This window comes from Crocuta crocuta, unplaced genomic scaffold (genome assembly GCF_008692635.1).
Source record: "Crocuta crocuta isolate KB4526 unplaced genomic scaffold, BGI_CrCroc_1.0 scaffold3, whole genome shotgun sequence".
NCBI lineage: Eukaryota > Metazoa > Chordata > Mammalia > Carnivora > Hyaenidae > Crocuta > Crocuta crocuta.
In genome coordinates, this window is record NW_027529934.1 from 5,224,309 (window position 1) to 5,246,812 (window position 22,504).

The following is a 22,504-nucleotide window of genomic DNA, read 5'->3' on the forward strand; positions in this document are numbered from 1 at the left end:
TTTAAGGTATATTGTAATATTTAAGGTATGTGTTGTATAATTTAACAACTCACCTGTATTATGATTTATTTAACCATAGCTCTAATGATGGACAATTAACTTAGAACATATTTTCTCTCAGAAATCTTCTGTTTACACATAAAATTTTGTGTGTATTACCCACTTCAAACATGGTAACATGTTAGCTAGCTTATATGAGACTCAAAGTTTAGTACTAATGGATTCATCTGTTACCAACTATTGCCACCTTCAAACAATATGGCCTTTGCTTATTCCCAAAATATTTTGAAGCATCTGCTTTAAGTTTCCATGTAAAGGAATGAGATGTAACATACTTTAAATTCAAAATTCGTTATAAATGTGTTTCTAGGTTTTATATAGTTGATATTTCAAATGAAACTTCAATGTCCTTGCTAACAAACAATTTTTTTCCAGGAATATGGTATCACACTCTTGTACGCTTACAAGTTAAAGCTCCAAAGAATGAGTTTCTTCACTGTTTTGTTGGTGTGGGATTTTTGTGATTCAAAAATTATTCATACAGCTTAAAAAAAAAACTTGTGATAGTTTGTCAGATATGCAAGTAGTCTTGTGTATTAAAAGTTAATCGGTTAATAGGGTTCACTAGCCCTAACTCTTGGGGCCTTCTCTAAAACTATTTTAAGAGTTAGTTTGGGTAACTGAACCGACTTGAAGGGAAGTGAACTTCTTTAAAAATGTTCTAGAAGTACTATTTTTCTCTAACAAGAAAAGTGATTGCCCTCATAATTAGTTTTACCTACTGAGGTTAAACCTGAGACACTGAGGCTTAGGCTATTTCCTTGGGAACAGATTATTTAGGAAATAGCTGAGACGTAGGAGGGATAAAGAAGGAAGTATTTGTATTTGTTCTTTTTTCAGAAAGAAATAACCTTGAAGTTTTAGAAGATTTCATTAAACATGAACTTTCAGCTCTAAAATTTATTGATAAATTACAAGACACTTTGAAGTAATTTTACAGTATAATAATAGATGCTAACAATCTTCAACACAGTATTGTAATTTTCATTGTAACATTCTCCTTTTCTTACCATGCACTCTAGCCAATGCATGGCTTTCATTAGATACTACACAGCTGTCTGACAGAGTTAATTGTGTAAGCCTGTTCAAAAGGCCAGAAATTACTCTCAGGGAATCAAAACATTATGCTGGAAACCAAAGAAACAGATAAGAGTGTGGACTTTAAATTAAAGAAAAGAGGTGAGTCCCGGGCAATAAACAAAGGCAGTCAGAATTGGTTTGAACAGCTACCATTTTTTTTTTTATGTACCACTTCAAATTATTTTAAACCTCTTGAGATATAAATAAGACACGTGATCAGCTCATGAGCCAAACTTGTTGAATCATGCGGCTAATACCTTAGCCATTCTACAACCTTGGATATTGACATGTAGGTGGAACACGGAGGGAAAATGAATATGGTGTCAAGCTTCAAAAAGAGCAACTCTAAGGAGAAGGTAGGACAAACATAGAATTCGCGAGAACCCTAAACTAGGAATACATAATAAAATCCTTAAGCTAGTATTCACAATCACACATGGGATGGGCTGAAGTTTAATACAGCACTGTCAAGTAATAATTGATTAGGCAATTGTGCAAATAAAACCATGGAATGCTTGTTTAAACCAAAGGCCTGCTTTTAAAATCTTCTGGTATTTTTTTAAGCAAGTTTTACTGATCCCACACTTTTCATTTGTCTTCAAATATTTATTATAGCATTTACTATGGGTCAGGCATTGGTCAAAAATTTGGGGGTACAGGAAGAAAAAGATTTAGGCCCTCATTTAAAAGGAGGATGAACACATCAAAAACCCAATGAATACAACGCAGCGAGATAAGAGCTATAAACGGTATGCCAACAAATTGGACAACCTGGAAGAAATGGATAAATTCCCAGAAACATACAACCTACCAAGACTGAATCATGAAGAAACAAGAGTATCTGAACAGACTGGGTACTAGTAAAGAGACTGAATTAGTAATCAAAACCCTCCAAAAAATGAAAAACCCCACCAAAAAAAGGAACAAAAAGTTGAACTCGGTGCTGAAGGAGCAATCCAGCAAGGTTCTGTGAGACAAGAAAAGAGAAAGTCATGCTCGATATTAGAAGGAGTCCTGAAAGATGAGTGGAAGTTAGCCAAATGGATTTGGATCAAGGAGTGAGAGTTTATGCAAATGGGTCCAAGCATTGGAGAACTTGCTTCTTGGGGGAACATAGCAGTCGGCTGGAAGCTAGGGCGATAATATATGGCAGTAAGGTAGAACACGAAACTGAAGAAATATGCAACTGAAGAGCCTTCTCTTTCTTGCCAGTAGCTTGAGTTTTACCCTGAGGCCCGTGGGAAGCTGCTGGAAAGCTTTCAGCAGGGTCATACTCTGATCACAATAGGGAGAAAAGTTAGAAACAAAGCCAATGCAAGGACACCAACTCAGAGGCTACTGCAGTAATCCGGGTAAAAATACTGAGGTAACACGTCCATCTTGCTTAACCAGTCTCCATCCACATCTCCATGAGTGCTTGCATTTTGGACTTTCTATTCAACATGTCATGAGCACTTGAAAGCCACCTTTCCTGCCTCTTTGGAGAGCAGGAATAACTCTCCAAATAATAACTGCCAACAATAATAACATATCTATTGAGCTCTTACCATATGCCAGGAACACATCTAAGCCTTTACGTGTCACAAATTATGTAATTCCCATATACAGCCCTGTGAAGAAAGAACTATTATTATCTCCATTTTCAAGAAGAGAAAGGAACAAAGCAGTCAAAGCAAATAAGTGACAGAAACTTGATTTGGAGTCTGTTTTTGACCAATTTGCCTTATGTCTCTTTGCTCTCTTTATTGTTTTCAATAATGTGATTTTTTTAGGTGATTTTTCTCCTATATCCTGATTACTCTTCCCGGCTTTAGTTTGATTTTGTTTTAGTTTAATGAGCTTTTAGTGTTCTAGTTTCTGCCCCTGGACTCAACCCTATCTGGCCCCTGGGCAACTCCCTTAGCTGAAGTTAACTGTCTCTAGTTAAAAATGACAGCCTCACTAGTGGGATAGACAAGAATGAGTGATTTTGGAAACTATTGATGACTTAGAGTTTGTGGGACTTGTTAACTAAGTGCATATATTGGGTTAGGGAGAGGTGCAGGCTACAAAGATGTTATACCACAATTATTGGCTAAGTCAATATTCTGTGTTTACATTATTAGGATTAAGAAGTGTTATTCACTGTGACCCATATAAGAAAATGTGAGTGCCTTTCTTTTCTAGTGCTACTTGTCTTTTCTCTGGAATTAGTAAATTGTCTTAGTTTTTATTTGCTTATTTTCCCATGTGCCTGTCACTGTACTGTTCCTCAAGTCCCTGACAGAAGTATAAACCTTTTCTCAGTGCACCATCCGTGAGGAAATCAGTCCAGTTCATTTTTTTATTTGTTTGGCTCCAACTCAGACTATTTGCTCTGTAAGCCTATCTAATGTCTGAAGCCCTGGGGCTTCCCTTTACCTGTTTCTTTGAATTGCTTTTGCCTCACTTCTATACCCTGTGTTCCATGTCTTCCAATTTCTTAATAGACTTCTTTTTTTTTAATTTTTTAATGTTTATTTACTTTTGAGAGAGAGAGAAAAATAGAGACAGATCATGAGCAGGGGAAGGGCAGAGAGAGAAGGAGACACAGAATCTGAAGCAGGCTCCAGGCTCTGAGCTGTCAGCACAGAGCCCCACACGGGGCATAAACCCACAAATCATGAGATGGTGACCTGAGCTGAAGTTGGATGCTTAACAACTGAGCCACCCAGGTGCCCCTTTTAATCTATTGCTTAGCATATCATCCCATAGCTGCTAAAAAAAGAGCTCATGGAAACTGAGCAGAGTCTACATTATGCTCCACATGTTAACAGTGGACATGCATTCTGATGTAGGTCTTCTGACCTAGGTGGAAGTGCCGTGCCACGCTGGTTTTTAAGTTTTGAATGTCATCTCAGCATAGGAAGTAAATCTTTTGAGAATTTTCATGTCTGAAAATAACTGTATGTTAACAGTGGCGTATGAGTAGTTTGACTAGGTATAGAATTTTCATCTGGAAAATTTTCACTCAGAAATTTGAAGTTATTGCTAAATTGTCTTCAAATTTTGGTATTAATATTCATAAGTCCAATATTACTATGAATCATGATTTGTTGTATATGATTTATTTTTTCCCTTTTGAGGTTTTATGGGTCTTCTTTTTACCTCCAATGTTTTGACAGGTTCTATCTTTTTCATTTATTGAGCTGTACATTCTGTGAGCTGTTTGGGGACCATTGGTCTTCAGTTCTAGAAATTTTTCTTGTATCATTTATTTCATAATTTTTTCGGTAAAATTTTATCTATTTTCTTTTTTGTGGAACTACTATCATTTCAATATGAGAGCTCTTGATCTAATCCTCCATCATATATTTTCTTTCAAATTTTCTATTCTTTGTGTTTTGTGTTATATTTGGGGGGCAACATCCTTAAATGGATCTGCTTAAACTTTTTTGCAGGTTTTAAAATTCTGCTCCCAAAATTTAACTTCCAAGAGTATCTTTGTTGTTCTCTGAATGTTTCTCCTTTATACCTTCCTGTTTTTATTTCAGAGATGCAATATCTTCTATTTTTTATTATTAATTAATTTTATCAAATTTTCACTTAACAGGTTTACTTCTTTCTTCTGGCTTTATTGAAATATAATTGACAAAAATGTGTATATTTGAGGTATATAATGTGATGATTTTGTAACTGTATACATTGTGAAATCCCTACCACAATCAAGCTATTCAATATGTCCATCATCTCTTCTAGTTACTTCTCTTGGCCCTTAGAGTAATAGTTACAGTTTCTCTAAGTTCTTTTTTTTTTTTTTTTTTGGTTTCTGGATTGTCTGTTTCTCTAAGATTTTTGTTTTTCTATTGTTTTGACCTTTTTTGTGTTAAAGAATTTCCTCTTATATTTGATGATCCCTGGTGGTCCATTTATATTTATGAGAACTAATACTAATTTGTGGTATGGTGGGGAGATTTTGTGGTAGGTTTCTGAGTGACAGACTCACTGTAGGGATGAGGCAAGACGGTGAGGAAGAAGACTTTTCTTCTTGGCCTGACAGCTTCTCCATAAATTATCTACTATTTGGCTTAAAGAGGTGATTTAAGCCTGCTGTCAGCATTATGGAAGCCAAGAAAGGGAAGGGAGTATTTCTTCAAACTACCTTAAAAATAGGACGGACTCTTCTTTAATTTGATCTGTACTTTTTCCCAATTTGTTGGAATTAATGATACTTTTCTTCTTGAGCAGTTACTAGGTATTTGGACTATGACTGTCACCACATACTTGAAGACGTGTGAGATTCTAAAAATCATCTTTGCAGACAATTAACCTATTGTATTAAGTTGTTATGATGGCTGAAATATTTGTCATTATTGAGGAAAGCTTCCTTCATATACACCCATACTACCTGAAAGAAGTATCCATCATCAATCAATAGCGCATGTTAGCTAGTCAGCCTTATTCAGGATCCTCTGAAGAAATGGCATGCAGAACAGGTTACATCTGACTGGGAGAAGAATGGAGGAAACACATAATGCACGGGAGACGAGCCTTCATTCTCCTAATGGAGTATCATAACAGAGGGTCCTGGGATGCATTAGGAACTGGGGACTCGGATGCCAAATGGAAATCCAGAAAGAACACAAAGAAACAGAGCCACTAGAAAAATTCTCCCTTCACAGTATTTCCAAAGGGAACCCTAAACTAACAACCGGTTAGATCTGAAAAGGTGAGAGCTTGCAGGTGAACCGAGTGGCAAGTAGCTCACAGAATGTATCTAGTAAGGTCTTATGGATGAATTCACCTGAGTAGAGCTCTAAAGTGGTGGATGACATGACAGAGAAAAAATGCTGTTATCCTGTTATCTGTCTGATTATTAGCATTTTTGTTGTCATCTGAGTAAGCTATGTAGGTTCGTATGTGCTCATGAGAAGAGAATTAAGGAATTGAGATTCCACATGAATCATTCAAACTAAAATATCACCTTTACCTGAACTATCTTAAATATCCTGATAATTGAGACAAAACTGTGTGTCAATTTTGACGTTTTTAAAGCTTTTGTGCCATGGATAATTGCCTCAGCTGTGTGTGTGTGTGTGTGTGTGTGTGTGTGTGTGTGTGTAATACAGATCCAATCAAAGAAAATTTGGATGGCATAGAATTTAGAAAATTTAGAACGTGCCCCCATGCTAGACATAGGACATTTGGCTGCATTGCCTTGGCGGTGATGAGGCTGCAGAATCCAATGTCTAGAACAGTGTTTGCTTCCCTGGGTGATTCCAGCAAGCTTGGACTTGCTCAGTATTGTCTCGCAAGCTCACCGCTCTGACACTGAGCTGCTCCATAAAGGGAGGTAGGTAACTGGAAAGCCATGGTGTGTTGTAGGTACAGCTGGACCCCGGGTCAGGGAAGAAGAAGATGAAACTACCGCTGAGTCTGGTTTTCCAGGAGCCAGGGAACAGAGGCCACTCTTTGCTTTTCTTAAACATCAAGGCCAAGCTTCATTAAGGGCAGAGTTGTTTAATATTCAAGTGTTCAGGCTGAAGTCCTTCTCGGGTAATTGTTTTGCTTCTACTTAAATTCCTTTGCAGTTTCAAGTAGAAAAGTTCTGACTTCCTCTCCCTGCTAATGCTTCCCCCCATATACCGTCATTAATTCTTGTGTTTGTGGGTTGTACAGGAGTGTGAAGCAGCGTTTCAATATCAGCCTTGTTTTATCAAATTAGGCTCTTATTTGATTTGGGGAAACTCTGGAAATGAAAGTGATAAGGGATTACAAATGTGCAGGTATTGCAACATGCCACTTATTTAAAGTAGTTTTAATTGGAGGAATTAGACAGTATATTATCAAGGCTCTGCTTTCTTACACATAGAAATGTATCTAAATACTTCATGCAGATGTTTATAAAACGTTATATAAACAAAACTTTGAGAAGGGAACAAGATTTTTAGAGGTACTCCTAATTTGTAGAAGCCCTCAGATAAATCATACAAAGCCAGAACCTCCTGTCTATTTTATCTGTTTTCAAGGTTTGGGTTTTGTACGTGGGTATCTTCAAGTACACATACCCATGAGCCAGAAGTTGCACAAAAACTTACATGCTCTTTAAATATTTTCGAAAGGCTTTTTATTGATCCTTAGTTTTAGCCAGATTTTCAGGGAAGAAAAAAGAATAAAAGACAAGAAATGGACTTTAGCATCAAAGGCATGAATTGAGATATATAAAATACATGTATTAGAACATTTCAGACCTCAGACACAAAGTCTTTCCTTAGCAGTGGTCATCCGGCTACTGACTAGAGGTAAATTATGACTTTCACTGTCACATGAAATGAGAATTAGTTACCCAGGAGCCAAATGATAAAAGGGACTTTGTCTAGGCAAATGGTTTTAGGAAATTGTCCATATAATTAACTAGCAAGCCTCTTTTTCTAAGCAACTGCTTTGTTTTCACAAATACTATATATTCTTATTTGATGGGAAAATTTGGATAACTCGCCTTAACTACCCATGTACTAAGTGAGTCTGGCCATTAACAAGTCACATGTCTTTGGAAGAAAAGTTGAGAGAAAGGGAAAGAGAGATGTCTTTTCCGAAACTGCAGAAAAGAAATTCTGACCTTCTTTTCTTGCCAGTGCTCTGAACGGAGTATGGATTTGGTGACTGTTGAACTGTTTTTGATGTGGATCTGTGGGCCAGTGTGCACAGTTTATACCTCGCCTGTCTTCTCTAATCCCTAGCTCTTAACAGGAGTTTTTGCTTTGATATGGTAGTCAGCAGAGAGGGCTGCCAAGGTAGTCGGACAGGGTGGAAAGGCACGAGAGAGACTCTTTGCCCCTTTCTCTTTGTCTCATAATTACAGGACCTTCTTTCATTAATCTATAAGTTAAGGCCAAGTGTTAGATTTTTTAAAAACATCTTTTGATGTTTTATTTATTTTTAAGAGAGAAGCAGCGTGAGCAGGGGAGGGTCAGAGAAGGAGGGAGATACAGAATCCGAAGGCAGGCTCCAGGCTCTGAGCACAGAGCCCGACGCGGGGCTCAAACCCACGAACCATGAGATCATAACCTGAGCCGAAGTCGGACGCTCAACCGACTGAGCCACCCAGGCACTCCCAAGTATTAGATTTTAAATAATAGAGATTTTTACTCTAAATTTGATCAGGGAAAATGAATCATTCTAAAAAAAACCCCATATATCTCAACATGGATAAATCTTGATAACAAATTCTGAGTGAAAAAAAAGCCAATTGAAAAGAATACATACAATAAGATACTGCGTAAAATTTAACATGCTTTATATTTTATAGCTGCATACTTACAATGGAATGATATTTACAGTCCCAAGATGAATGGATGGACACCAACTCCAGAATGGTGGTAATTTGGGGGAGGGAAAAAGAAGAAAGGAACAGGGTGGCCTGGTCGACTGGGACTCTGGTTGTAATCTGTTTTTCCTCTAAAAAGAAAAAAAATATGCATCTGAAGCAAATATAGTAAAATGTTAGTACTTTAAAAATCCACGTTTATATTGGGACACCTGGGTGGCTCCATTGGTTCAGCATCTGATACTTGATCTCAGCCCAGGTCTTGATCTCAGGGTTGTGAGTTTGGGCCCTTCATTGGGCCCCATGCTGGACACGAAGCCTACTTAAAAACAAACAAACAAAATCCAAGTTGATGCTATTTTCTGTTCTTCAGGAGCACTTAATCATTAAAAATTTAGGGGTTCCTGGGTGACTCAGTCGGTTAAGTGTCCGACTTTGCCTCAGGTCATGATTTCGCATTCATGGGTCCAAGCCCTGCATTGGGTTCTGTGCTGGCAGCTCAGAGCCTGGAGCCTGCTTCAGATTCTGCGTCTCCCTCTCTCTGCCCCCTCTGTGCTCATGCTCTGTCTCTCTCTGTTTCATAATATATAAACTATAAAAATTAAAAAAATAATTAAAATTTTATAAAATTTATATAAATAAAAGTATTTAAGGTTGCTGAAATACTTGAGTTCATTTCAACAAGCTTTTATTGAGAATCTATTATGTAGCAGTCATCAGGGACACAATCATGAGGGTGACATGGTCTCTACTCTAAGTGACTCAACATCAAGAGGGGAAGAGAGATTACAAATATAATCAAATGTGCTGATCACAATCATGTTGTGCATAATGGTTTCCAATAGAATGATCCACTCTGTGATGACTTCACTAGGAAATGTTGAGGAGATCTAGACCAGATTCATGATGAAAAGTCATCATGTATTGAACTAAAAAATAACTTACGTTTACATTTAATAGTTTGAACAAATTGCTAACAAGGTATTGTCAAAAAGAAGTCCTCAAAATATGACTGGCAAATATCTCATTATAACTTATTTAAATAGATTCTTATTGTAGACCTTACAGATGGTCCCTTTCAAGTGTGTCTTTATAATTCATTTTTTATCTCTTTGTGGAAATGTTGTCTTCCCAGCTAGACAATCAAATCTTTACAAAGAGGGTTGTCCAGTTTTCATATTTTTATCACCCAGTGTCTGGACTTTTAGTACAGCCCTTTATGACAATAACATTGGTTTGATTTTTATTGAACACAAATTATATGTTATAAAATTACAGTCAGGGGGGGACTTAACCCCAAACTCAGAATACAGGGCCAAGGGCAACAGGGAAGACACCTGAGGTTAAAATCTATACTGCCCCCAAATATGCAAATATAGCACATGAAGAAAATAATGCCCAATATAAAAATGGTACAAATGACATCCATCACTTTAGGCAAAGGAAACACTAGAGTTAATTACCAAGAAGGTTGGCAAGGAATTTTAGAATCTGAACAGTGCACTATTGGCTCCCTTTCTTGAGACAATATTAATGGAAAACACTAAAGTTTTTTTCCACCCAACTTTCTTCCAAAGAAAAACTGCCACAAAACTTAGCATTCCACTGTTGAGGTATATAAAATTAAAAAAAAAAAAAAAAAGGCAGTTTATTTTGTTCACAGCTGTACTGGATGGCCAACAATTGTTAAACAATAGAACAGTAAATATTAGACATCTTAGTTTTAATTAAACTGAGCATAATGTAACACATTATTATGTGCATGTGTATATTAATATGTGAGCATAATGTGAGAGGAATAAGAGAAATCCTTAATAAATGAGTAAAGAGGGAGCAAGTACAATATCTGAGTCACAGTAGTAAATACACATTACACCTATTGGCCGAATAGCAAACTTAGCAAACTTCGTCTGGGGCCCTTGTTGTGTTTATAGGTTATTTGCATACATTGGTTCCCTTAGCAACCAACAACTTGGGGATATAAAAGTTTTACTTTAACCAAAAACCTGTTTGTGGAAAAGAAGAGTTTTATCTGTGTCCAGAAAACAACACTGATAATAATTGAAGGGGAAAAAAGCCAAGCAAACCCAGAAGCATTTAAAGTAATCATGGTTGCTAAGGAGATACAAAGTAAAGTCAACACAATTAAGGGACAGTTCTAGAAAATGAGAGTCCAAAACATTTGGCCAGGGCCAAAGGGAGATGTGAGTATGTGGATGTAAAGAAAATGGCACCACTATATCTATAATGGTGAGAAAAGACCTTTAGATCCATTTCTGGGCTCCCCTACTGTCCCCCTTCCTCACCTAACTGGACTTCCTTGTCCTTTGTTCTCCGCATCCTGGTAAGGGCTTTGCTCCTATCAGGTTGATGGGAAAAGCTCCCTGCCCCGGGAAGGAGCTATATGAGTTGCAAAATCCTCTCTTCTTTCTGGAAGAGAAGGGTTGGAATCTGACTCTGTCTTTTGTAGCCCGGATCACCTGATTCCTTCCTGAATCCCACTTGCTCATTCGGTTCCTAAAAGCCAGTCTCCAGGTGTTTGCTGGGCTGAAGCCCAGAAGACAATTGACCTCTTCCTTTTTGTTTCACTTCTTATTTCAAATCCATATTCTTTACTCTCTCCCTGGTTCAGTGCTATCAGTGGAAATGACAGTATTAATAGAGACTAATGTTTATTGAGCTCTTACTCTATTTCAGGCACTGTTCTGAACACATTTCAACTATTAACTCATTTAGATCTCATTAGAAAGAAGAGGTTGATATACTTTTCATCCCCATTTCACAGATGAAAAAAAAAAAAAAAGGCAAAGTCACACATGGCTGGGCCTGAACTTGAATCTGGGCAGCTCATGATCTTCACCACTGGGCTGAAGATTATGACTTGCATATGAATCTGTGTGATAATAGAATTATGGGAAATAATGAAGGGCATGAAAGAAATATAGTGACCTTCAATGTACCAAAAATATCTTTAAGTGAATTAAATGCTTTTTGATCATAAATGTCACAGTTACCATGAAATCTTTGTTTGAAGGTCTTAAGATGTGGGAATTTTGTGTATGTTGGGATGGGGTGGTCTTCTGGTCACACTAATTCAACAAAAATTTGATTGCCTACTAAGATCTCAAAAAGAATTCAGGTAAGATGCCTGCCCTCAGAGAGCTTTTAGTAAATTAGGGGAAGCCAGACATAAAGACAAACATACAAGTGTAAAAGTTTCTATGAGTGTATTTCAGGACACATGGGCAATTGTGATCAAATTTATCACACGTAACAAACAGGGGGAGATTTCTCAGCAGAAAATAGTCAGATATATGTTCAGGCAACTGTCCTGTTAAAATTAGATGAATTATCTGATTATATATTTTATCTTCTAATGTCTGAAGAAGCAGAGACTTCAGAGGAACTTGGGGCCAAGCTTAGCTTTCCTCATTATATCTTGTTCTCATACAAAGTATAGTCACAGGGACTATGAGGTGTTGAAGTTTCCATAATGGTTCCAGTCGTTTTCTCAATGGTTGCTTTGGCAGATCCCAAATATATTTACATAACTGCCTCTGTTAGTCCTGGTGGGGTTCAGACATGTCTTGTGACTCTCAAGGTGTGAGAGAAGCTTGTAGAGATTATGACAACCCTGAATTAACATTTGCCCTCAGTTATTACCTAATCATGCACATTATCTCAAGGAAGGGTTTGTGGTGAAGATGGATAAGGTCTGTATTTTGAGTGGCTGCTTGGAAGGTCAAAAGTGCTGTCTGTAATATCTAGCCTTCAAGCACTTAAGATGTGATTTCCAAGCTGAAAGCTGGACCAACCTGAGAGCATTCCATGGGGACTAACGTGCATCATCTGGGCCCCAGCAGCTCTTTCTGTTCCAGGGCTAAAGGCAGATCCCCATCTGAAGCATCTAGCAGTGCAACAGAAGGAAGCAGGCATTAAGGTAAAGCCTGGGAGAAAAGTATAATTAAGGCAACTCCATCAGAAGCAAGTAGCACTGTCTTAGAGAAGAAGTGACAGTGCTCAAGATTCATTCTTCCAAAGGAGGAAGATGAACTGGAAAATCCACAGGAAGCATCAGTTATTTCATCAGATTAGCAGTGCACTGCATGTTGGGGCACAGAATTTGGGGGAGGGGGTTAGGGGTTGCCCCATACTTGGAGCTCCCAGAAAGGGGAAATTATGCAATAGAAGAGAATTCCCATATGTGATCTAGCAGGGAGGATACTGGTGAAAGAGGGCTAGAAATAGGGTAAGGTGAGTGAGAGCAACTCATTCAAATGTGGAGTTGGATCCGATCCTTATTTAAACTTGCAAAATTTTGATCATCATGGATTTTTTTATATTATTATTGGTTTTTTAAAATATTGTATTAAAATAGTATTTATCTTGATTGTTATTTTTGACACTCCTTTGAAGTTTGTGCCCAGCGGGAGTTCCACACTTGCCTCACCCTGCCAGTCTTGTATGACTGCAATTGAAGTAAGATATTTCAACACTTATGTAGCCTGGAAAATAGAATCATCACATTTTATTACAAATGTGACCTCACAGGGCATCTGATACTACCTTAACCCAGAGGCTAAATCAGAACACCTAAGGACTGTGTGCAGCCTACAGACATGTGTTATTGTTAATTTCACACTGTTGATTTTGAAAATTGATCTAGTTGCCTCCATTTTGAAATTGAAAGATGTCTTCTAAAACAACGTAGATATCTGACTTTTCTTGAAAAATGAGAAGGTCTAATACACTGGATCCATGTTCTTTCATGGCAGTAATCAACTAGAGCCAACTAGAGTCTCTTCTCCAGTTCATTGGACCCAGTTGGTATGTGTATTTACTGCCTGGTGTTGTAGGCATTGAGATTCTGAGCCTAGATTAATTGCAAGATTCTTTCAGTAATACCTCTTAAAATGAGCTTTCATTCATTTAACAAAAGTTGATTTTTGTGCCTACTATGTGTGAGATATTGTGCTGAGGAACAAGATGACAAGATCCCTTCCCTCTTGGACCTTGTTTTGGTCTAACAGGCAATGTTATGGGTTCAATTGTATCCTTTCGAAAAGATATATTAAAGTTCTAACCCCTGCACCTCAGAGTGTGATTTTGTTAGGAAAGAGGGTCTTTTAAGAGGTAATCAAGTTAAAATGAGGTTAGTGGGGTGGGCCCTAATCCAACATGACAGGTGTCCTTTAAAAGGTGGAAACCGGAACACAGAGGGAAAGCAATGTGAGACACACAAGAAGATGCCCATAAGACTGGGGTTATGAGGGGCACCTGGGTGGCTTAGTCAGTTCAGCGTCCGACTTTCGCTTAGGTCATGATCTCGCGGTTTGTGGGTTCAAGCCCCGCGTCGGGCTCTGTGCTGACTGCCAGCTCAGAGCCTGGAGCCTGTTTCAGTCTGTGACTCCCTCTCTCTCTGACCCTCCCCTGCTCACGCTGTCTCTCTCTCTCTCTCCTAGAAATAAATAAAACATTAAAAAAAAAAAAAAGACTGGTGTTATGAACATACACATAAGCCAAGGAACACCAAGGATTGTTAGCAGATATCAAAAGCTAGAAGCAGCAAGGAAGGACCCTCCCCTAGAGCTGTCAGAGAGAACACGGCCTGCAGACACCTTGATTCCTGACTTCTAGCCTCTGAGCTGCTACCAAGGTTTCTGATGTTTTAGCCACCCAAGTTTTTGATACATAGTTATGTCAACCCTAGGACAATAATATAGGCAGTTACTAAATAATGACTTCAACGAGTAGTTTCATAACAGTAGTGACCAGGAAAATGAGAAGCATGTATGTGTGGGGGTGGGCTGATCTTGTGAGGAGCTTATGAGGCCTTTTCTGAGGATGGTGTGTTTTAGCTGAGGTCTGAAGGACTAGTAGAAGTTGTTTTCTAGTAGTGAGTTATTTACTAGAGTGAGCGCAGTCCAGGCTGCAAGAGCTGATGTGCGTAAAGGCTTAAAGGAAAGGAGGAGGGCGGGATAGTCCGGAAACTTGAAACCTGCTTGGTGGCTCACCCACAGAGAGTAAATGGCAGGGTCCGGTGGTGGGCCCTATATAGACACGTGCATTGACTTACTAGCCATGTTACTTTGGGGAAGTTATTTTAGTTTCTCCGAGGGTAATAATAGTAGTTACTTCATACCGTTATTATGAGGATTAAATGAGATAATAGATGAAATGGTCTTAAGAGAATGGCTGGTACACGTGCCTTGATAGATGTTACCTATCGTTACAATTCTTGCTCTTCTTGTTCCCATTGTTATTGACAGGGCACAGGTGTTGAGGGCCCAGAGATGCCCTTCACATTTTGGTCTCTGTCCTGAAGGCAATGGGAAGCTGGTGTACGTTTTTCATCAGAGGGTCAACTTAACCAGATTTTATTTTTCAAGGATCTATCTGGCTGCAGCATGCAAAGAATGTATCACAGGTATGGAGATGAGGCCAATAGCAAATGGTCCAGGGGATAGGTGGTGTGGCAAGCTTGCCTCGATCTCTTTGTGGAATTTGGAGAGATCAAGACAAGCACCTTAACAAATTTTTTTTCATTCTATCGAAAGCTATGTTCTTCTGTGTTTTATAGCTTTCTTACAGAGTAAACACACCCTGGGGGATGCAATTCTGCCATCAACTTAGTAGATGGCTATGAGCCTGCCTTGTATGTGCTCATTTCAGACAGGTATAAAGGAAAGCTACAGTCTTGAAATTTGCATATGGTGGAATTAAGATCTTTGGGTTTTGAACACACTAAAATATATCTTTAGGAGATTCCAAATATACTCATATTCTCTATTTGCTTTTTTTTATTGCCTTTATGTTTTTGACTTCATTTTAGAAAAGAGATCGAATTGATTTGTTCTTCACACACAAAAAATTGATTTGTTCTTCATTGCTGTCAGAATTTGTGGTCTCAGGCAAAGGCAAAATGCTGGACTGGGAATTGTTCACAACAAATATAAGTTTTAAATAAAGTACTGGATGTGCTGAAAATTCATTAGGTAATGAAGGCCATCAAGAAAAATTGAAAATGCTCAAGTTCTTTCTGCATTTATGGCTGATTTTAATATAAAGCATCACATTTGCTGTAATTAGTTTGCCCAATATTGGCAGACTTAAAAAACTTACCCAATGAATTCATTGTTGGTGGAAGATTTACCTGTGACGTCAGAGATGGGGAGTGCTAAAATCTAGATACATACCAGCTAAATGTTCATTTCTTACTGACAGTTTACGATACTCACTTTTGGAAGGGGAAAAAAATCTGGAGCAGAATTTCCACTTTGTAAACTGAATATCTTCTATTATAACAGACCACCATTTTATAAGGATTTCTTTCCCTCACAGTGCCTTTATTCAGTACCTTATTCCTAGCTGAGCTAAATTATATGTAAATATTAGCTTATTTTTAATAATTAACACTGGTGGGTATATGATTAAAGCACTGATGTTTATATACAAAAGATGGGTGTTTCGACCCACATGAATTTTCAAAATAAAAAAGAAATCATATGGAACTAAGAATTGCCATTATAAAAGAGATTCTTGTTTACGTGAGAAAATCTTACCTTTCTCCATATTTTTGTGCACATGTGTTTATTTTAAAGTAAGCACGTGTACAAATCCCTTAAAAATATCACTGAGTGTCACATATTTGAGAGTGACTTCTATTTTCACCAAGTGAATGTTCTGATTTTGATGAATTTTGCCAAGTTTTAGGGAAATATGACATTTTTCTTTTCACTTTTCAGAGTCAGGCACTTTAATCTGAAACCCTCTCAGCAACTCAGTGATGTTTTGCTGAATAGACACGGACATGGTTTCACTGGTGTCATTCTTTCCTTGTTTTAAGTCCACGATTACAAAGATTTGGCATATCTTCCTTGCTACTCTATATCCCCGAATGGTAGAAAAAAGCCTTCCTGTTACACAGATGGTACTAAATAAATAAATAAACAGTTGAATGAGTGAACAAGTACATTTCTTGTACCATAAATGGCATAAAACGTGTAGGTGGTACTGCACATGGAAAGAACTTTTGAACTGCACCCCTTTGAGGAGAGTGAATGGTGATGGGTGCCTATACCTGCCGTGATTTGTCAACCAAATCATGAGTTGTCATCGAGCCCACTTTCTTACCACTGCAGAACCGGCTTCTGTGACCATGAGCTATCAGAGCAGAGTGAACCCAAATCCTGCTTTTCATCCAGAGCTCTCAATGCGTGCTTCATGGGCCCACAGCTTTGCCATCACATGGCAACTTGTTATACGTGCCAGTTCTCAGGCCCCACCCCAGATATAATGCACCAGAAGCTCTGAGGGTGGGCTCAGCAATCTGTGTCCCATAAGTGCTCTGGGAGACTCTGATGGGTGCTCAGCTTTGAGACCCACTGCTCTAGACAGTCCTTTGCTATCTTTTCAATGATGTCCAACCTTCCTTCTAATTAACATATGCTAATTTTAGGGTTATTCAGCACATTCAGATGAATGTGCTTTTGCCTGGGAGGAATTGCCTTCTTAAAGTAATTTGCATATCTCAGGCCTGATGGACACTTTACAAGCTTACTTGGAATTTCACTCTTAGAATTTGTTTTCTTGGGGCACCTGGGTGGTGGGAGGAATTGCCTTCTTAAAGTAATTTGCATATCTCAGGCCTGATGGACACTTTATAAGCTTTCTTGGAATTTCACTCTTAGAATTTGTTTTCTTATCTGTTGCTGCATGGCAAGTGACCCCAAAACTTCGCAGCTGAAAACAAGGAACATCCATGCTCTCACAGCTTTTGGGGCTCAAGAATCTCAGAGGAATTTTCTTGAGTGGTTTTGGCTCAGGATCTCTCAAGAGGCCGTACTCAGGTGCTGTCTAGGGCTATAGTCATCTAAAGCTTGNGGCTTGACTGGGGAAGGTTCGGCTTCCCAGCTCCCTCACATGGCAGTTGGAAGACCCTAGGAGGTCCACTTTCAGGCTCCTATGGGTCTCTTCTTGGGACTGTCTTATCCCATGGCAACCGGCTTCCACCAGAGAGAGATCCCAAGAGAGAGTAAAAGGGAGCACATGGTCTTCTTATAACCTAATCTTGAAAGGAACATCCTTCCCTTGTACTCTATTCTATTCATTTGCAGCCCGCAATCAAGGGGAAGGTCAAACACAGGGCATGCGTAGCAGGAGGCAAGAATCATTGAGGGTCAGCTTAGAGGCTTCCATATAGGCTAATTATTTCTCACTTTCTCCAGTTCCTTGCACTGCAGTCTCTCAATTCAGACTCTTGATTTTTACTGTCAGAAATCTCAACACAAACTGGCTTATATAAAAAGAAAATGTGTGTGGCTTATGGTGAAATTTGGTATCGAAGATCCATCAAATGTTGTCACCTGGACCTGGTCATCTTGATTTTGTTTGCTCTGTATTGGCTCCATTCCCTGGTACCTTCTCCTCTCTTATTGGATTAATAACCTCCAAGGTTTTGGGGTTCAAGATCAGCGGTCTAGAGTGAAAGTCTCTTCTCTCAGAAACCACGGCCTAAGTTTCGTTGGCTGAGTGGGTCACAGGCCCATCCTTGAGTCAGCTGAGAGGTAGTGGAATCATGACCATATTGGCTGAGACCCAGGACACACACTGCACCCACAATCAGGATGGGTCCCACAGGGAACACAGTAGCTGTGAGAGGGAGAGGTAAGTGCCCTCGGAGGGACCACATCAGATGGGCATTTCATTGAAGTATGGCCTATACAGTTGTCTCCTTCAACTCTGTAATGGACTAGAACCTCTTGGGAAATTGGTGCTCCCTCACCATCCATTCCCCACCCCAGTGAATCACAGGGCCCTCTTGATCCACTGCCATGTCTCATCTCCCCCTTTCCCTCCTAGCCCATGAATCTCTCGCCTGGGCTAACACAATAACAACAATAATAATAAATTCGCTGCCTACCTGCTTACATTTTTGTTTGCCTTCTGTCTGTTCTCCATGTAGCAACCAGTGATTTCTTTTTAAATGCCATTTGATGAGGTTAGTGCTTTGCTGAAAATTTGTCAGAGTCCCATTAATTAAAATCCAAGTGCTATATGCCTGCCTCTCCAACTTGATCACTGTCTACCACCAACCCCATCTCTTTGAGCTCCCCAGATTCTAATTGTCATGCTTCTGCCTGCCATAATTTTTCTACATGTTCCTCCTTCTCCTGAGTAAGTTCTTCCCTTACGTTTTGCCTCTCTCTCTCCACCCCTGCTCTCTACCCTCCCTCATCTTCAGGGCCCAACCGTGATGTCACTTCGTAAGACAGGCCTGCCCTGACCCTCCAACATTAGATACTCTTATTGTATTCTCTACCTTCTCTTTATTGCATTGACTAAAAGTTTGACTTTGTTCGGCACCTGCCCTCTCTAGACCAGAAGCTCACAGAAGGCAGCAACCTTGCTATATCCACAGAGCTCCTGTTTGGCACCCTCTAGGCATTCAATCAATATTTGATGGATCTGATTCATTCTTTCTCATCTCAAGCCTATGCAATGTTATCCAGAAGATTCAACAAATGGCAAGAGTTACCACAGAGTTGAAATTTGCTGGTGGTCTGGCTTGGCCAGGAGTCCCCTGATTCATAGGGTTAGGTCAAGCACACAGGAAAGAATAAAGTTCTTCTGAGGACTTACAATGATAAAGCCCTATGTGTGGTCTCACTTTAATTCTTACAACAATCCATTGTGAATTCGGGGTATTGTCCCTATTTTGTAGATGAGGAAACTGATGGTCAGAGAGAGATGGGGACTCTCAAACTCACAAGGTTCACAAATAGAAGAGTTAGGATGCCCACAGAGGTCACTTAGACTCCAAAACTATAGGTCTCTTTGGAACTATGGGAAAGACAGTGGTATGCTCTGTGTGTGTGTGTATGTGTGTGTGTGTGTGTGTGTGTGACTCTGAGTAGGCCAAGGTCAAAAAGCAAAATAAACATAAAAGTGAAATCCTGTAGGTTTCATGCTGTTAGCTGGAGCAGAGCAACAGCTCTGAAAGCACCAGAATGGAGTATAGAATTTTGGGGAGCTCAAACTTTTTATTACATATTTCAGGTTTTCCTGCTCATCGAAGTAAAATTAAGGGGTGTTGTATAGTCATGCAGCATGAAGGAAATAAAGTCCACCTAGCCTTTCTATTACACTTTGATGGGATTTATACGTAGTAAGAAACGCAGGCATAACATTAGACAGGATAAGCCATCCCGCTCCCTTGTTTCTCCAGCTTCGACGACACAAACTGCTCTACTTCCTTTTTCCCCCTCTTACTTCAAACACAGTAAGTAAGTGTGTGTTTGGCACAAGAAGGCTCTTCAAGCAAGAGGAGTCTTTAGCTGAGGAGGCTGTGAGGGGCTGAAGTGGAAAGCAGAGCTCAAGTCAGTGTGGAGACTGGTTATTTGTGAGGCTGAGGCTGGCTTATTGCAGTGATTTCTGCTAATGTTACAGTTCGAGTTTTTTCTTTTGGTCTTATTTTAACGTATCAGTAAAGTAAATCTGTGCCCCCCCCCCCATATATATGTGCCTAATGAGAGAATAACATGAGGGGGTAATGGAAGGCAAGTGCTACAGATGCACTGATAGAGAAAAGGGGAGGAAAAGACAATTCAGCCTTTGGGATTGGTGGTGCGTCCTCTATCCAATGCCTCTGGAAAGGGGCTCACCACACAGGAGTGTGTAAACTCTGAGTCAATCCCCCACTGTGTAAGCATTAGTCAGTTTGACCGAGGACCAGTGCCTGGCAAAATGTGGTTAAATTTGCAAAAGACCCAGATGGAACAAAAAAGAATCCCCAAGCTGTTAAACGAAAGGGGAAATTTAAACAAACAAGCAAACCTCACAATGTTTGGGATCACGTAATCTGGAGAACAAAAATCCTGGAATAGGGTAGAAAGGATTCTAAAGGTGGTGAATTCATTTCGTGTCCTATATATGTTGGACACCCTGGTTCCAAACGCCTGAGGAGAGGCCGGGTGAGTGATATCCCATAATCACACTTTCATTCAGATGTTCATCAAACACCTGTTTAGTACCAGTCACTGGGTACTGTGGATACTATGGGGAACAGAGGCATGGTCTATGCCCTCACTGAGCTTAGAGCATAGTCTGAAGTAGCACAACACAATGTGACAAGTGCAAAAATAGAAGCACAGGTGCCTGGGAAGCAAAGAGTAAGACACCTGACTGGTTAGGATTCAGGAGACACTTCCAGACAATTGGGAGATCTGAAGGATAATGTCTGTGATGATTAGTTTCGCGTGTCTACCTGGCTAGCCAATAGCACCCAGTCATTTGGTCAAACACTTAATCTAGGTGCTGCTGTGAAGGTATTTTGTAGATGTGGTTGCAATCTAGTTAGTTGACTTTAAGGAAAGATTATCCGTGAGGAGGTGGGACAGGCCTCATATAATCAGCCGGAGGTCTTAGAAGCAAAAACTGAAGTTTCCCAGAAGAGAAGAAATTCAAGACTGAAGCATCAACTCTTGCCCAGATTTCCAGCCTACCGGAACTTCCCTGTGGATTTCGGATGGACTTGCCAGAATGGACAGTGTGAGCCCTTTCCTTAAAATAAATCTTTCATACACATACATCCGTGCCCTATTGATTCTGTTTCTCTGGAGAACCCTAGTAATACAAAGTCTTAGTCCTGTAAAGTTGGGGAGAGGACTGGGGGAAGACACATGAAGGAAGATGACTGTACTCAGAAAGGCCCAGAATGAAAAAGAGAAGCCAGATCGGGAAGCAAATTACATGTAACCTAGAGATTTTGAGAAGGTTTTAAGTGAGAGGATCAGATTCACATTTCAGAAAGGACATCCGATTACACTGAGAGCAGAAGTCGAGAAAAACATGTTTCAGTTCCAGCAGGAAGGAATGCCTAATAAGGAAGACATCTTTAACAGGAGACCGAGATGCTGAATCCATTCTGGAATTTAAAGAATAATCTGGCATTTTAAAGCATTGATGGTCCGGGCACGGGTTTGCAAAAAAAATTTACCACGTTCTTTTTACCATCAAGAATGTTTCTGCTCTGCCTGACCTCCTTAGGTCTGTAGCTTTGACTGGTTCCTCACGTACACAGCTTTCACTAGGAAATTCTCTTTACAGCTGGCGAAATACTCCAGTGTGGCCAGACCTTCTGTAAGATAAACTCTCTCACACAGCGGTGGAGGGGGGCGGGGGAGGAGGTCAGCGGGGGATTCCCGCAGCGAAAGTGAGAAGGAAGAGAGAGTTTCCACTCGGACTGAAGTTCCGCCGCATCACAAGTGTGGTGGGGGGACTAGCCAATTTCAGCTCCAGCCTGTACTCTGCGCGCTTTCTCCCCCGCTCTGCGGGTTGGGTTCCCTCACCCCTGCAGCCGCGGGTTCTCCCGCCCCCGCGCAGCAGTCCAGGAGTCTGGGCGCGGTCTGGTACCCCACCCGGCCGGGATCTCGATACGGAGATGGGAGGGAGCTCGGGGTTCACACTGATGTCCCGGGTCTCCCTCCACGCTGCTCCACCGAGAACGTCTGCAACCTCTGTCCCCAGCAAAGGGGTCTTGCCCTGAGAGCCTACCGATTTTTCCTCCATTCCCTCTGCCTCCCTAACTGGCTTCTTCACCCTCGCTCCCGGTGCGTTCCCCGTCCTTTCTGGTTTGGAACCTTCATCTGATCAGAGCTCGCGGCCCAGGTCCGGCACCCACGGAGGTGGGGTGGGGGCTGCTGGTGACTCGACAACACTTCCCCAGGCGTAGGCTGAAAGGAGCCAGCAACCCCATTACCGACCCTACTCCAGGGGTCTCCGGGACCCAGTGGGGGCACTTCTCTGTACAACCCGGGGCGGGGGGTGGGATGATGGATAGAGAGAATGGGGATGTGGGGAGGGGGCAGTATTAGTGGAAGGGGCTGAGTGGAGAAGAGGCAGCAGGGCAGCCGAGCCCCAAGGCACTGCCCCTAGGCGAGGAGGCAGGGGCGACCGCGGCGNTTCCCTCCCCTGCCTGGACTGGGAGGGCTGCAGACGCCCCGCTGGCAGCAAGCGGCCGTTCTCCACCTTCGTTTCCCGTCCAAGGTGTTGGGTCATAATCTCGGCTCGGAGGCAAAT